The following is an 18,424-nucleotide window of genomic DNA, read 5'->3' as shown; positions in this document are numbered from 1 at the left end:
ACAACGACATTTATTTTATTCACAAACCGGGGAGCACGCAAGCGTGAAATACAAAACAACAAGGACAAAACAAATATTATTTATATATGTATATAACTGTACACTAAAATGAACTCTAGGTAGACAGAGTCAACACAGGGAGGAAGGCCCCCCTTCAAACTAAATCAGCACTAATAACCTGTACTAGAAAGAACTAAAATGAGTGACCCAAAAAAAAAAAACAAAAAAAAAAATACACTGAACACACTTACCTACACAAGGAAGAGAGAAACAAAGTCAGAAAAACACAGCGGTACTTATTAAAAGGTGCAGACAGAAAGCAAGAGCACTGGCAGGAAACGGACAGATTAAATAACTCGTGGATTTTGGGGTGACAAGCAATGTGGAGGAAGAATCCTTCCTTCCACTGAGACCAAGTTTAAAAAAAACCCATGGCACTAATTGCCAACAGGTGCAAAAGGGAAGCTCCGCCCACCACCAATTGGAAAGGTGACTGTGAAGGCAGAAAAAAAGGGAACAGGGGGCAGAAAAACGGACATAAGCCCTAGCGAAACACTCTTATGCCTGCATCAGACTACAAGACACATCTGGTCTTTCACGATTGCACTATGCCGAACTATTGTACTCCGATATCATCTTCATCTTACGATCACTGGGCTTTATTTTGTCAAGTCAAACACTGTCGGGGAGGCGCCTTTCACTGCAACCAGATACACCCGTTACCATGGCGACAACAATTTGGGGGAAAAAAACAACAAAAAGAGGAACAAAATGGAAAGTGTCACCGGGCGCTCAGGAGATGACGTTTTGGGCTATCCATTCAAGGATTGCTTGAGGTAAGTTCACGTACTTTTAATACGATACAGTTCGCAAGCAGGAAACAAAACGGTATGTAGCTGATCGAGGTAGTGCTAGCACTAACATTTGTACGTAGAGATCCCGACATTTTGTCGAATCTTGCTCTGAAGCTTCGGTAAACTGGTTTGTGCGCGTGAACAAATGTTGACAATGGCGACCAAGTATGTTGACAGTGGCAAGGACGCGAGGCGATGCGCCAGTCACAATACGCAATCCAATTGGTCGACGTCAAGGTGCGATGTCGGAGAGTTGTCGTTGATAAGTCACACTACACGGAAGCTATCCCAAAAAAAATGAAACATTTTTTCATTTTAGCGTTGTGGGGCTATCGTAGGGCCAAATCGTTGGTCGTAGATTATGTCACACTGCAAGACTTTTTTTCATTGGCGACAAAATATGTCGGGCCCGATGCGGGAAATCGGCCACCATAGGTAATCGGACCAATATCGGGGCTAAAATCCCGTAGTCTGATCTAGGCATTAGACCTTTCTGTAAATTGTACAGTTATTTACCACATACCATCGAGTAAAATACTAAAAAGGGATTATACAGCTGACACTGCTGATTATAAAGCTGATACAGATGTAAAATTACTTTACAGTATTTGACTCGATGGTATGTGGTAAATAACTGTCAAATTTACAGAAATGTCTTTTACAGTGTGAGGTAATGTAATGTGTATCTCACATTGAGTTTCATAAAACACGACTCATCTTTTTCATTTTAGAGCAGGACTGGGCAAAGTACGCCCTGCGGGCCACATCTGGCAAGTCCAAATTCTGACCAGCCCTTGCAGTGTTCATGAAGTCAGAATAAAATGTAAAATATATTGGTTTTATTTTAAAAGCGGTGAGTTTGTTTTAATGAGTAAAGCTTTGATGATTGCAAGAGACTGGACAAGATTTACATTTATGTTTTTTTACTTTTTTTTACTGAGCTAACATTTTTTTTTTTACTGAGCTAAATATTTTGAGCTATTTCAGAAAACCAGTTGATCATTTGTTGATCTAATACTTCACATACTTCATTAGAAAAAGCCAAGATTTACCTGGGAAAAAGTCTGAGAGTCTGATGGATGTGGACAGACAAATTGACAACTTCTTTTTGTGCATTTTCCATGTAAAGACTTGCAACTGATCATGTAGGCAACAGCAACAATTGTACATTATCATTTGCATGAATGTACACTAGTTGAATTAACAAGTTTTAAGAGAAATTGTATTGAGGTTGCATCAAGACAGCCACTCAGCCAATACTTTTCAATACTAGCTCACGAATGTGAGAGAGGAGGGATTGTTTGTAGATGCTGTTAGTCAAATAATAAAAAGCTTCCCTTTTTTTTTTTTTTTTTTTTTTTTAATGAACAAAAATAAAGTTTGAAGTATATTCTCACTGATATGGAAATGTATTTATGGAAGTGTATAGAACTCCTTGCAAACTGTATAAAAGGGAGTGTTCCTGCCCGTATTGTACAATGACAAACATTGTTTGTTTGTTTTTTTTATATACAATTCCTTAAAAAGGCCACTGATGATGTGTTTTATTTGTACAGTAGAGCAAAGGTGGGCAGTTGGGAAAATGCATGAGCCACTTACAGGACTTGCTGTGGTACTCTTTGTATACCACAGTGACATGTTGACATTTGAACATAATGGTGCCAATAATGCATTCATCTGTTCTCCGTTTATGGATCAGCAGTCAGGAGCGACAGCAGTGATAACATAATTCAGACGCTACAACAATGCTTCTCCATTCAAAGGGAACATTTGTGTTGTAGCATTGGGATAGGCTTAAACTGCAAAGGAGAATTAGGGTTCAATATTCCTTATGGAAATTCAATATTTTACAATATTTAATTTAACAAGCAATGTTCTGCCTCCAAATAGTATATCTGTCTGGATGACACATTTTTCCTCATTCCATTAGGTAATTCTCGTTAAAAAAAAAAAAAAGATTTAAAAAGATGTTTTTTTTTGTTTTTTTTTTGGGTCATGGTTCAAAAAGTATGCAGGAATACCACAGGTCTTTCCATCAGACCTCCACTTCTCCACCACCGCCAGACCACTCCCTCCTGTTCCCCTTTACAGTCGGTGATGAATTATTTACACTGTGTATGGCTCTACAAGCTTTCAGGGCGTCGCAGTTGCTGAGCCACAATGCCCAGCGGTGGAGGAAGGAGTTAGTGAGGTTGTGTGTGTGGGGGGGGGCATTTCACAAAAGAGCAGGCAAGCGAGGCGAAAATGTAGCTCTCATCAAAGGTCACTGCAACCCAAAGGGTTTCTTGTGATATTTTTATTACCGAGTATGAAAATGCCCACTCGGCTTCACTCAGCTTACTGTGTATGCGCACCATCTTCAGGCTCACCGTAGCTATCTCTTGTGCAATTTGATATGCTTATGAATGTGAATGTATTCCAGAATGTGCTATGGAGAGAACAAAGTATTAACACTGGGAAAATATTGTTGTGATTTGAGGAAGAACACGATTTGAATTGGAGATAAATATTGGAACGAAAAGAAGGGGGAAAATCAGCATCAAGTGATGAGAAGATGGGGATTAAAACAAAGGAGAGGAAAGAGGAGAAAGTAGCGACGTCATTGCAAGGATGCGTCCTGGTAAAGCAGGAGAATCAGATAGGCTCTGATTGTTTTTTCTTAGATGCACTTATCTCACTGATCTCCAAACAGTGCTGTAATTGGATTCCTCTGGGAAGATCAGAAAAAAAAAAAAAAAAAAAGCGCTCTATTAACTGCTGTCCTTTTGTCCGCAAACAACAGGGCCAGTAGTACAACGATAACCCAAAAAACAAATTGATCACATTTTTGTCATTATTGTTAGGTTAAATATATTTATATGTATATGGATTATTTTTTAATGCAAACTGCCTGACACAGAAACACCTTTTAAGGTTATCTCTGAGAATGTCAATAAAAACAGATCTTATCTACAAATACAGAATTTATTAAATCTAGACTCACTGTTGGAATTAGTGCAAATATTCCGTTGTTGTAGCAGCAGCATTAGATTTGTGGAGTGCTCTATCTTTGTTGTTGTTGTTGTTGTTGTTGTTGAATGTGCGATGCTGCTGGTGCACGCACAAAGAGCTCACACAGGCGCACTTCATGCTAATTGTTCTTATTCTCTGCGCCACCTTTTTTTTTTTTTTTTTTTTTTTTTTCTCCCTCCCCACTTGTCAATTACTCCCGTGCACTTTGTTGTACACTTAAGTCACATGATCCGTGATTACGACAGTACACAGACGGGTACCTTTACTCTGGCTCTCCCACAAAGTGTTATCATCCTACACAAAAGGAATTTATCCCCACACCTGCTTTGTATGCCCTACAAATGTTCTGCCACTACTGATCTACGTTCTGTTCACGGAAGCCTTGGAGCCCTTTAAGCTCCGCGTATCACAGCATTAACATACCTTATTTGGGGCAGCAATGTTTTTGTTTTTTTCCCCACTGTGATTTTTCATGAAGAACATTTTTAGTTCCACTGGCATCTTCACTCGTTTCTTGTTGTAGACTATTTTTGACCAATGCGTATTGGTTTCTGCTATGTCTTCTGAGCACTTGCTGGATCCAACACTAATGGTCTTAACATGTTTATGTATGAAATAGAATGCTGAACTTTGTGTCTTATTTGATAGCAATTTCTTGTGAAAGGGGCAGTTTACACTACTGTTTGCATTTCTTCCTATCTTTGATTCTTTCATATTTGCGAACGTTTTGTGTCTAACTTTTAAACATTTTCTCGAACATTCAAAACTGATGTATGTCACGACAACCCCATCTGCTAAAGATTCTGCAAGAACTGCATTCTTGAAGATTGTCAGATGAAGAATTTTCACTGGTGGAATGTGTTTGTGAAAATTCTGCCTTTCAAAATCACTCAAATCACTGTTTAAATTCTAAATTGGCTTTTGAAGTGTTTCACTGTATAGTATCGTATCGTATTACTTACGTACTTCTCTCATCATGTCAACCAATTCCTGAGATTTTCCTGTCAAAGTCCCAACATTCAACGTCCCCACATCCAGTTCTAGGCTCTGTGCTTTCCTCTTCTCTTTCTGCTGAAGAACCCGCTTTCCACCTCTTCTTCTTCTTCGACATCGACCCACAGTAGCTGAATTTTCACCGGCGCCCCGCAGGTCGACGGCGCCGGCGGCGGACGTTGTTAACCCGCGCCACGACCGAGCCGGAATGGAATTCTTTTGATGAACGCTCATATTTGTTTGGCAAAGTTTTAAGCCGGATGCCCCTCCTGACGCAACCCTCTGCATTTATCCGGGCTTGTGACAGTTTGCACTGGCTTGTGCCCCCCATAGGGCTGCATTCCAACCGTTTTGTGAATGAGTTGAAAAATGTCACGCAATCATCTTATTCACTAACAGTGCAAATTTGGGTCCATCATACAACCCCAATTCCAATGAAGTTGGCACGTTGTCTTAAACATAAATAAAAACAGAATACAATGTTCAACCTATATTTAATTGAATACATTACAAAGACAAGATATTTAATGTTCAAACTGACAAACTTTAGTGTTTTTAGCACATAATCATTAACTTAGAATTTTATGGCTGCAACACGTTCCAAAAAAGCTGGGACAGGTGGCAAAAAAGACTTGAGAAAGTTGAGGAATGCTCATCAAACACCTGTTTGGAACATCGCACAGGTGAACAGGCTAATTGGGAACAGGTGGGCGCCATGATTGGGTATAAAAGGAGTTTCCTTGAATTGCTAAGTCATTCACAAGCAAAGATGGGGCGAGGTTCACCTCTTTGTGAACAAGTGCGTGAGAAAATAGTCGAGCAGTTTAAGGACAATATTCCTCAACGTACAATTGCAAGGAATTTAGGGATTTCATCATCTACGGTGCACATCATATCATCAAAAGGTTCAGAGAATCTGGAGAAATCACTGCATGTAAGCGGCAAGGCCGAAAACCAACATCGAATGCCCGTGACCTTCGATCCCTCAGGCGGGACTGCATCAAAAACCGACATCAATGTGTAAAGGATATCACCGCATGGGCTCGGGAACACTTCAGAAAACCAATGTCAGTAAATACAGTATACATACAACAAAATAAAACGACATTTGAATATAGACAATATTTAATTAATATGTATATATTATATACTGTATTTATATATTTTTTGAAAAATCCATATTTATAAAATTTGATACACAAGTGCATTGAACCTTTATAAGAAAACTAGGGAGCTGATCAAAATGTTTTCACCTTTGCCGATTGATGACTTTTCCTCACTTTATTTATGAAGTGATATTAAACCGACCTGTCACAAGAAACATTTGCATCCAGTAGTGCTGCAATTAGTCATGGCATATTCTACTGACAATTCCATCCATTCATCCATCCATTTTCCTCCTCTTATCCCGTCGGGTCACGGGGGCAGCAGGGAAGCCCAGACTTGCCTCTCCCCAGCCACTTCCTCCAGCTCTTCCGAGGGGATCCCGAGGCGTTCCCAGGCCAGCCGAAGGACGTAGTCTCTCCAGCGTGTCCTGGACTAAGAAAATCAACTCATTCGGCCGCTTGAATCCGGGATCTTATTCTTTCGGTCACGACCCGCAACTCGTGACCATTGGTGAGGGTAGGAATGTAGATCGACCGGTAAATCGAGCGCTTCGCCTTTGGGCTTAGCTCCTTCTTCACCACAACGTACACCACTACAAAGTCCGCATCACTGCAGACGCTGCACCGATCTGCCTGTCGATCTCCCGTTCCATTCTTCCCTCACTCGTGAACAAGACCCCAAGATACTTAAACTCCTCCACTTGGGGAAGAATCTCATCCCCGACCCGGAGAGGGCACTCCACCACTTTCCGACTGAGGACCATGGTTTCAGATTTGGAGGTGCTGATTCTGATCCCAGCCGCTTCACACTCGGCTGCGAACTGCTCCAGTGTGAGTTGGAGGTCACGGCTTGATGAAGCCAACAGAACCACATCATCTGCAAAAAGCAGAGATGCAATACTGACCGGACCACCAAACCGGACCCCCTTTATGCCTTGGCTGCACCTAGAAATTCTGTCCATAAAAGTTATGAACAGAACTGCCGAACTGAAGCGCCCCGACCAGTCCCAAACGGAGGGGCACGGGCACCGGACCACTGCCCCCCAACCACAATAGGCCCACTCCCATCCCACACCGAGCACGCCCCACCACTGCCATCGCCCCCACCGCTCTTGGAGAGCATGGGGGCCGCAGCCCGGTTGGGGGGTACCAGACCGGAAAATCAGCACAGATGTGCCAGCACCCAGCCCAGTGCCTGCCCCATCATGCCTAGTGCCAGTCCCCCAGGGGACCCTGAATCTGATGTGAATGTGCATAGTATGTACAGTGTGAGTACTAAAAATGTGCCGTGTGTGTGAAGCAAGAGGCTAGACTCCTGTGGGTCCGAAAGGGGGGGAAGCCCCTCCCTACCCTAAAGCTAATGACAACCCCCCCCCCCCCCCCCCAAACCGACCATCGCCCAGTGACCAGAACAGGGCCCAGAAGGCAGGCCCGTCCAAGGCAGAGGGGGTGACACCCTACTATAAGCCCCAAGTAAGCCGGGGACACCACACAGCCTGAGGGAGAGGGGGGTGGGGGGGGGGGGGGGGGGATGGGTGACGACCATGGCAGAGCGCCCTGGGGAGAGGGAAGTGGACACAGGTCCAGGATGCAGCAGCACGGCCCCCAATCCCCCACCAGCAGACCATAACGAGACACCCGGAGTGGGGCCACCGGGCACCTCCCCGGCACCCAGGGACAGAGCAGCGCTCCAGGAGGGCCACACGGACAAAACCAGACCGAAGAGGAGGAGGGGGAAACAGGTCCAGCGTTCCCAGAGGCCCACATCGCAGATCCAGCAGGATAGGGGATTAAGTACATGTAAGTGACCCTATGGCATGCACAGGGGTCTAAAATGAGAAGATATGATCTTAATGCTGTATAGAGTATTAAATCCCCATTCTTATTACCCTTTTTCCACTTCAAAAAATATTGTAATTTTGTTTCATAGGAACATCCATTTTTATATCCATGCTTAATGTTAGTGTTGTCTCATCCATTCCTTTTTAAACTGTTTTACAGAATTTCCAGCAGTGAAATGATGCTGTAAATGCAATCTGATGTTGTTTTTCCACTGTCAGACAATACAGTATATGGTAGATGAATTACAACGGGACAGGCAACTGCCAAAAGACATTGTTGCTTCTTTGAATACCAAATAGGAGGATTCCTCATAACTCTTAAGCAATTACTGTCACGGGAGGTGTGTGAAATTGTGAAAAATTAAAAAAAATAAAAAATACTGAAGCTGACTGCAGATTAATTCTTCCTTTGAAATTGCATTTAAAAATCCCCTGAAAATACGAATCCTTAATTGCCAGCGTAAACTCTTTACATGGGAGGTAAGGAAGATATAAAGCATGCCGAGCAAAACAGTTTTGCTGGAACAATTTCTTTTGGAAATCTTCCATCTGTTTTTTTCCATCGTCTGCTTTGGGGCAGAGAAGCAAATAAGTGGAGTGGATGATGTCGCCTGCGTGGCTTTTTTTCTTCTTCTTCTGAAGAGTCCTTGATGTTTTTTTTCTTTGCCCCAAAAAGCTATGTTGATTTCTTTCATGGTATTGATCTTCTTGAGCTGGACCCGCTCTCTCTCTCTCTCTCTCTCTCTCTCTCTCTCTATATATATATATATATATATATATTCTCTCTGTATCCCTCACTATCTCAGCCAATAGGAGCACAACCATGTTTTTTTTGTTTGCTTTTTTCTTCTTGTGACTCTCACATCTCTGCTTCTGTTAGCATCACAGTTCATTGGCTGTCTACTTAGATTTTGCACACTTGTCTTCCACTACGCCTAGCATGTTAATCTTGTGTAGCCTCAGAATAATTCAATCCCAACTCATAAAATCAGTTTCGTTGGATGATCTCAGCCAAACATTACAGTATTGTAAAATACATGTATAGTTGCGATGCAGATCTCTATGTAGAAATAATCTTTCCCAATTCTGCAATGCAATAATCATTTTGGCATCACTTGACATTCTAATATGTTTTGTAATTCCAAAGATAAAAACTACATAAATAATATATTTTGATTGTTTTTTGTATTTGTATTATTGGATATAATTTATAGACTTTGGAACCGGAGGATCATTGCTGGAGTCCCGCTGTAGACAAACAGTAAAATAGCAACTAGTTATTTTTGGGATGCTAATCTGTTTCCTGACTACTGTCGAGGTGCCCTTGAGTAAGGCACTGACCCCCACACCCCTCCAACTCAAGAGGTGCAGGACTGTTTGTGCACCTCTTCAAGTCTGACATCTCTCCTTGCATACCTGCATAGATGTGATCTGATCTGGTTCGCTGTGTGGTTGGTGTTCAACACTAAAATATACAGCTGCGTGCGAGGTGAATTTCCCCTTGAGGGAGTCTAATGAGTATAATCGATAAAATACATTGGAAAATATTGTTTAGTAGCAAAATACAACTGCAGTCATGAAGTGGAATGGCACACATTAAAATGCAGAGGACTCCACCAGGGCCGAACACCTGTGTTCTGTCGGGGGCAATGCCAGCCGTCTCCAGTCAGAGTTTTACTACTAATATATTATACATTGCATGTAACAATTGCCTTGCTTGGAGTGGCAACTAGTCCAGGGTTTACCCAGTCATCTGAGATTGGCTCCAGTTCACCGGTGACCCGAATGAATCTAGAAAATTGATGGATGGGTGGTTAGTAACCAAATGTAATGAAATTGTTCTTTCTTGAGTCGAATAATTTTCCATGAATTTGGCTGTGACTCAAACATATTTGTATTTAAGAAAATCCTTGAGTCGGCCCAAGAAATTGATGAATGCCACATTTTGGGGAGTCTGTCACTCTAGTATTCTAATTATCCCAATGCATAGAAGATTTGAGGCAAACAGCGGTCTTGCCAGAGAGTGACTGATCGTTTTTGACTGCATATGAGCGTTTGAAAATGGGAGCAACTCCATTCCAATCACTGTCTTCCTTTTGACTCACCACCGTGATAACAGCAGTGGCCAAGGTTATTTGGCTAATGCCACAATGCACATTTGTTTGTCCGTGAGGATCCAAAGACGAAACTGCATTTTTAATGGACTCGAAGAGTCTTTTGAATTGCTGTAAAAGACAGCCAACAGTCTCTCTTTCCTCTTCCCTTCTCTGCTGTAGGGAAGGTTGACAAAGAGCTCTCAGTGTATTTGCCATGTAAACTAATCAGATGCAACCCAGCAGTAAACAAGATGGTTCCCCTTAAAAGCGCTAATAAATTGAAAGAAATGTTAATCGCCAAATGGGACAAAATGTGATTTGTTGTACATTTAATGCTTGGAAAGCTATTATTTACCTTGTAATGTGTTCATATGGCATGGCTCTACTGTTGACAATCAAGATGAGTAAAAGACAAGAAAATGTAATGAAGACCAACGTGGTGCCCATGGTCACCCCCAAGGATCACGAGTAGCTGATTTGAAAACTAAACACTTGCAGAGATAGAAATAGTGTTGCATTTTGATATTTATCCGTTTCCTACCTTGTTATAGTAAATAATTATTGTGAGAAATCATTAACATGATCAGTGTCTTTACATAGATGAATATCATGATTTATTCATTATAATAAACAACTCCAATTCCAATGAATTTGGGACGTTGTGTTAAACACATAGATAAAAACAGAATACAATGATTTGTAAATCATGTTCAACCTATTTTTAATTGAATACACTACAAAGTATAGTTGCAGCCATAAAATTCTAAGTTAATGATTATTTGCTAAAAACAATCAAGTTTATCAGTTTGAACATTAAAGATCTTGTCTTTTTAGTGTATTCAATTAAATATAGGTTGAACATGAGTTGCAAATCGTTGTATTCTGTTTTTATTTATGTTTAACACAACGCCCCAACTTCATTGGAATTGGGGTTGTACAGACTCCAATTCCAATGAAGTTGGGACATTTTGTAAAATGTAAATAAAAACAGAATACAATGATTTGTAAACCCTTGCCTTCACACAAGAAAACATGAAACAAAACAAAACAACCAAAAGATAGAACATGACAATTCTTGCTTGATGTACAACTTTAGTTGCTCAAAAGTCTCAGTAGTCATATTTTTCGCTTTATATTGCGACACACATTTTCAGTGGGAGACAGCTCTGGACTACTGGCAGGCCAGTCTAGTACTCGCACTCTTTTACTACAAAGCCACACATGCCGAATGTGGCTTAGTATTGTCTTGCTGAAATCAACAGGGTACATCCCTGAAAAAGATATTGCTTGGATGGCAGCATATGTTGGTCCAAAACCTGTATATACTGTACCTTGCAGCATTAATGGTGCCTTCACAGCCCCCCCCCCCCATAATGTCACAGATGCTGCCTTTTGAACTTTGTCGCTGAAAACAACCTGGATAATCATTTCCTCTTTGAAAATGTTTTTTTATTATGGACTCATCAGACCGCAGCACACTTTTCCACTTTGCGTCAGTCCATCTCAGATGAGCTCAGGCCCAGGGAAGCCAGCGACATATGTCTGCTCCTACCTGTCTCTGTGCTGCAGCCCCGCTGCAGGAGAAGGGAGAGGGTGGGGGAGAGGAAGGGTATTACTGAGCGTATTTAGCGTCCTCTCCCGACCAGCTAATTGGAGTTTTTTATTTGACAGGGAAGTTGTGTCAAAGCTGGAATGTAAATGTAAAAGAGATAAATTTAGGCCCCAGAAAATAGGGCAATTTGTCTGCAGAAAGAAAAAGGGCAAGGGGTTCAAACGCCCCCCTTTGATGTCTGTGTGTGCACGTGCCTGATACACATCCCCAAAATCGACCCCAGAAATCAGGAAAACCCTTCTACCTATGTATAACACGCACCATGGATTTGCTGCTATCCATGCGCAAAACATGAAGTATTTTTAATAGCACATTGAAATAAAAAGATTCAATCAATCAAAATATGATACATTTTATTTTGTTTGTAGTAATTATCGTTAACAGCTCACTGGTTCGCCTTCTAAACACAAGTTGGTTCATTTGCAATTGTTTCATTGTGACTGATAGCAATAATAGTACACATGAAAATGCATCTTGCCTAATATCAATGGATGAGTCTGTCCATCAGTTTTTATCATTCTGAACACACTGCAATTAATCAAATGTTGAAAGTTGAACATTTTTACAGTCATCCCACTTTATTGAAAAAAATCTGATAAATAAAGGCGCTATTGTCACTCAGAGGGGGCACGGTGGTTTTTGGATGCAGACCGCATCGCCTTTTTGCCGTGTTTGCCGCCTTTCTTCTCTTGCATCCAACAATAAGCTCATTAGACTGCATGCAAACTGACGTTTCAACCTGACTTCTCCCTCTCGCTCTTGTTCCACATCATTAAGTGGCAGCGTCAGGCTCAAAGGTAAGCAGGCTCACTCTTTGAGGGTGATGCTCCGCCTGGCAGGAGAGTATTTTGATGAGCTCGTCACTCCCTCACCCCAAACCTGCCTCATTAGTAGTTCATTCCAAACACCTATCTTCACCCCACCTCCCTCCCCCAAACCTCCATCACACACAGACAGGGTCTTTCTCATTCCATTTGTCCCTCCCTCCCATCTCCCTCTCTGCCCCCCCCCCCCTTCTGTTTTTAAGCACTAATTAGCTGGCTTCTCCTTCTTCTGTGCTTCCCCAGTCACATCTCAAAGGGAGATGGATATGATTTTTCCTTAACCCAAAGGCCAACTTAATCAGCTGAATTAATGACTTTATTACTAGTTAGGCTCCAGGCCATGCAAGCCCACTGCTCCTCCCTTAGTCTCTCACCCACTCCTTCCTTTACCCCCTGCAGGTTTTTTTTTTTTTTACATTACAAAAATAGACAGAAAATAGAAAGCAATGCAAAGACGTGACGGGTGGCAGAAAGATAGGAAGACATAATAATAAATGATCTGATATGGAGTTACAGGTGCAGCCTAATTATTAGTTGGGTAATTAGTTCCAAGTGGTATACAGCTCGTGGGGCTGTTTCGGAAGAAAAGTGAGTAATAATGCAGGTAAAATTCTGAATGCTTAGTCACCATGACACAATAATACATTAATTCAGATGGTCTTCAATAAAAACGATAATATATACACCTAAAGTCACCAAGATGTCATTTTCAAACCATTCCATTATGAGGTCAATAAATGTGGAAATTTTAAACATTAGTTTGAAAACAAAACCAAAACATTTGAATAAAATAAAAACACTCTCATTCAAATGAAAAGTCACATAGCCTACAGTTTGTGTTGATGTGCAGGGTTACTGTCCATAGAGTCACCTGAAATTAATTACTTCATATAGGATCAGAGGGTTGATTGGCTGTTGGTTAGTTCAAGTTAAATTCTCTTGAATTAAAGATCACTTAGTACTGATAAGCAGTAGCTCATTAGTCTTCTCATTTACTTGACTAAGCCAGACGTGCAGACTAGAGCTGAAAGCCAAGTAGATTTAGTTTTAAAAAAATAATGAGCTGGTAAAGCAACTTGGACGATCCAACCAACTAGAATCTTATTACTGCAGGCAAAAAAAACTGACACGTCCGCAAACAACCATTTTTGTGTTCGAAAAAGATGGTTCTTATTCATCCATTTCAAGCTTGTCATCTTGTAAGGGGGATTCCCTCCATCTGGGATCCCTTCTCAAGAGTTCTTCCTTTATTCTTCTCCCTACATGGGATTTCTCAAGACCATGCTGAGGTCGTTTTGTGAACTGTAAGCCTGTGAATCCATTTCGGACTCTTTTGTGCTTAAAGGCTTAAGGGATATTCTAGGTCAATTAATAAGCCAAACAACATGCAGGGTGGACCTTCTGTTGCAAGCAAGAAAAATCATGAGATCAGTGTTGTCAAGATGGAGTAGGGCGGATAGAAAATAAAAGCATTAAACCGAAATCTGTTTCACTTTGACAAATTTCCCAGAAAGTTGAATTTCACGGGCAGGGAGTGATCGCTGCGCTATAGAATTTCTCAGCACTAATGAAAATATTTCATAATTGGAAATGAATAGAGGCAATTTTGGCAGGGATATTGAGCGCATTAGGTTTGCCTTTTCCTCTTTGAAATCTCCCAAGCGTTGCATTTATTATGACCCGGGGCATCCTAAATTCTTTATCTGCTAAGTGAAGAGGAGCATGAAAGTGCATTTTTCTCTGAAAGTGCAGTGTTCTCCCAAATTTTGTGAAATAAGTCTCATCCTCACTCAATGTCACTTCATTGTTGTACATTATACTGCAAGGCAAAATCAGCACAGCAAAATACCAAAATGGCTATCATGCACATATACCGTAACAACTGATTATTTATGCTCCATGTACTTGAGGGCAACTCACATGATGTAAAGTACTCATTAACGGCTGAAACAACAAAAAAAGATCTTATGTGTGGTATTTCAAACAGTGTCCCACATTCTATTTTGCTCTGCCAAAGCTATACGGACAAACTTATTGATACTAGTGTTGGGAATAATAGTCACAATACTCATCTGCATATCGCAGCCGTCCTCAATAGATGAGTTCTGGTCCGTTCATTTCTAGTAGTAAATACAGACCCCAATTCCACGTTGTGTAAAATGTAAATAAGAACAACAAAATGATTTGCAAATCCTTTTCAAACTTTATTCAACTGAATACACTACAAAGACAAGATATTTAATGTTCAAACTGATGAATGTTATTGTTGTTTTTTGCATTTTGTTGTTGTTTTTTTTTTTTTTTTTTTTGCAAATACTCTCTCATTTTGAATTTGATGCCTGCGACACATTCCCAAAAAAGCTCGGACAGGCGCAGCAAAAGACTGGCAATGTTGGGGAATGTTAAAAAAAAAAAAAAAAAAAAAAAAAAAAAAAAAAAAAAACTGTTTGGAACGTTCCATAGGTGAACTGGTGAGTGTCATGATTGGGTTTAGGTGTTAAAAGGTCAGGAACTTTCAAATGGAGATGCATGATTTTCATAAGAACTATCAAAAAAGAATGGAGCAAGTCAAAACGGGCAAAATTACATAAACGTAAACTTGATTTAATGTGAAAAAATATTGATGAATCCAAGCAGTTCAGCGTGAAATTCTATTAATATAGTTGGAATACCTTTTATTCGACAGTAAGTTGGCGAGGACAAAATATTCAGGACTAAATTACAATGCAGGCTATACAGAATGATGTGGCGCTTGGCTTGAGGAACTGGACCTTTTTACGTTTCAGTCAAAGGCCCCTGGCATATGGCCATTTTATTGTCATCACCAATGTGCATCAGAATTAAAGGAGGTGCTAACACAAGGATGTCTCACAGGACATGCAGCACTGCCGCCCGACAGTGCTGCATGCCAGCAGCACTGTCGGGCGGCGAGTGATGGTTATGACAGGAACCTGCGTTCCCCCTACTTCCCATTTTAGCTGCTATCCCGCAGGCCCCATTAGTCAATTAGACCTCAGCACTGCTGATTTATATGAGCTGAAAACAAACCTGCATTCCCAGCATCAAACACTTCCGGAGCTATATATTCTTCCTGTGGAGCTGAGGTGTGTTTGTGATTAATTCAGGAGAAGTCAAATTATTCATTAGCTCTCGTTTTCTCTCTTCCAGCCTCCCAACTGATCTTTGTGTTCAACAACTCTGGGGCAAAGGCAGAATTGCAAATTAGAAACTAGAAATTGGAAATTAATTGGGCACCTTGACAGTGCTGCTTATTGAAGTTTGACCTGGCTTGTCAGGAACTTCCCCTGAACATCAAACAGCACAGTGCAATGGAATCATGGAAAACAATGCAGCAGACCAACAAAATAAAAAAAAAATTGTCAAAATTAAATTGGTGAGCCGGCTAATGAAGTATTTAATTGAAGACCAGACTTCATTGACAATAACACAAGACTTAACCACAAAGCTTTCAATGCTTTTACATTTTTTAAATATTTTAAATTCAAGTGAAGACATACATTTCATTAAATATTTAATTTTAAAAATTGTAGACTCTTTAAATAACTACTTTTTCAAATAGGTGTATGTGTTCTGCCTACCTATACACCTATACCTTAATATTTGTCTATTGCTCCGTCAGGTGTGACCCAGGGGGTTGATTAGTCAAATAATCAGTTCATCCATTCATCAGTCATCACCATGCCGCCATAATCAGTTCATTCATCAATTATTACTCATATCACATCCAAACATCTATAATATTGTTGACACTTGCATATCATTTTTAAGTACTTTGCCAAAAGACGAGCATTGAAACAAATTAAGATTTAAATCAAGCTAAATGAGGATAATAAATCTTAAATTCATCCAGCTGAAGGTCAAGTGGGTCATGGAGCCGATCCCAGTCAAGGCCAGTCAATTAGACATTTGTCTACGGAATAAAATCTTGGTGTATGTCGTGGTCTGGTGACGTGATAAAAGTGGCCTGACTTAGTGAAAGTACTATGAGCACAAATTTATAGGTAAATACTGTAGCTGACTAGATACAGTATCAAGTTTATCCTAATACGCCATCTACTGTGGGAGTCAGGTGTTACAATGCTCAGATTTGATCCGTCACTCAATAGTTACACATTCACAGTTATTTAATATTGGCTTCATGCAGAATTCACAGAGGATTTTGAATTTGGTAATTGTTTTAATGAAAGTCTCTTAAAAGAAAACTTTTAAATCACGATATGATGGGCATCATTTTCCTCATTAATTTAATGACTGCTCATCAATCATCTGTCTGCTCTTTACTTTAAAGTATAACAATTCAGCAGGCACATGAATTGTTGCACTGTTGTGAGTCTGCTTGTATTTTTATAATCAGTAGATTTCTGCAACAATTTTACATCTCAAACGAAGCACTAATATTCACAGGACGGACACACATCTATGTGTAGATATAAATTTCGAACATATGTTTAAATGTATTTTATGGATATAAAGTATTGTTGTTGTTTTTTTTTAATAACACAGTGTATGTGAAAAGTGTGTGGGCCCCCTCCTCAAATTCTTATATTTTTGCTCTATTTAATATGATGAAACAAATGTTAATATCAGACCATATAACCAACGTGAATTTAAAATGGTGTTGTTTTTTTTTTAAATGGTGATTTCATTTATTAAGGGAGAAAAAAATATTCAAAGTTACTTTACCCTGTGTGAAAAAGTAATGCCCCGCTAAAACTAAGCACTGGTTGGCCCATCCTCAGCAGCAACAACTGAAATCAGGTTTTCTATAATTGGCAGTGAGTGTTTCACATCTCTGTGGAGATATTTTAGCCCACTCTTCCTTGCAGAATTGTTTGAATTCAGCAAAAAAATGAGGATTTTCGAGCATGAAGGGCCTTTTTAAGGTTATGCCACTGCATTTCAATCGGATTCAAGGAGACTTTACACCGATATGATCGGCTTGATCGGTATCGGCCGATAATTAGCATTTTATGATGATCGGCTTTAATGTCATAATTCGCCGATCCGCTCAGCAAAAGACATTCACTCCACGTCGGTGTCGTATACAGTGTATTTGAATCCAAAAGCTAGTATATTCTTCGCCTTGTCGTCATTTACCATTAGTGGGCTTTGTCAAATCAAACGCCACAGAATACACTCGTTACCACGGCCACGACGACAACAATAGATCTTGCGTGTATTCTGTTGGTCAAAAAAGAACAAAATGGGGTAAACCGTGTGGTGGTAGTGGTCACCGGTGCTCGGGAGAAGACATTCGTTCAAGCATTGAGTTATGTTAACGTACTTTTAATATGATAAGGCTCACAAGCAGCCAACAAAACGCTATGTAGCCCAGCAAGCTAGTGCTAGCACTAACGGTTGTACGTAAAAATGCCGGCGTTATGTTGACTCATGCTCTAAAGTTTCGGTGTGTGTGAAGTAATTTAATTACAATAAAGTAATCTAATTCCAGTAAGCACCCATTATTTCTGTCATGTTGTAATGTTGGTTTGATCTGACTGATTAGAATACATGACCTGACTAGAGAATATTTTTGAAGGTACTCAGTATACAGTACACAAGTATATACAGTAAATGAACAAGTCATTTAAATAGACACATTGCTCCATCTAGTGATCGGTTATAATTATTTATTTTTTTTTTTAAACTCGATGATCGGTGATCGACTCTAAATTGCCCGTAGGCGTGACTGTGAGTGCGAATGGTTGTTTGTTTGTATGTGCCCTGCGATTGGCTGGCAACTAGTTCAGGGTGTACCCCGCCTCCTGCCCGATGACAGCTGGGAGAGGTTCCAGCACGCCTGCGACCCTAGTGAGGAGAAGCGGTTCAGAAAATGGATGGATGGATGATCGGTGATCGGCCCCAAAAATCCTGATCGTGTAAAGCCTAGATTCAAGTCTAGACTTTGACTCGGCCAATCCAAAACCTTCATTTTGTTTTTTTAAGCCATTCAAATGTTGGCTTGCTCTTGTCTTTTGGATCGTTATTCTGCTGCAGAACCCAAGTGCGCATCAGCTTGAGGTCATAAATTAATGGCTGAACATTCTCCTTCAGGATTTTCTGTT

Source organism: Phycodurus eques, chromosome 4 (genome assembly GCF_024500275.1).
Source record: "Phycodurus eques isolate BA_2022a chromosome 4, UOR_Pequ_1.1, whole genome shotgun sequence".
NCBI lineage: Eukaryota > Metazoa > Chordata > Actinopteri > Syngnathiformes > Syngnathidae > Phycodurus > Phycodurus eques.
This window is presented reverse-complemented; position numbering follows the sequence as displayed.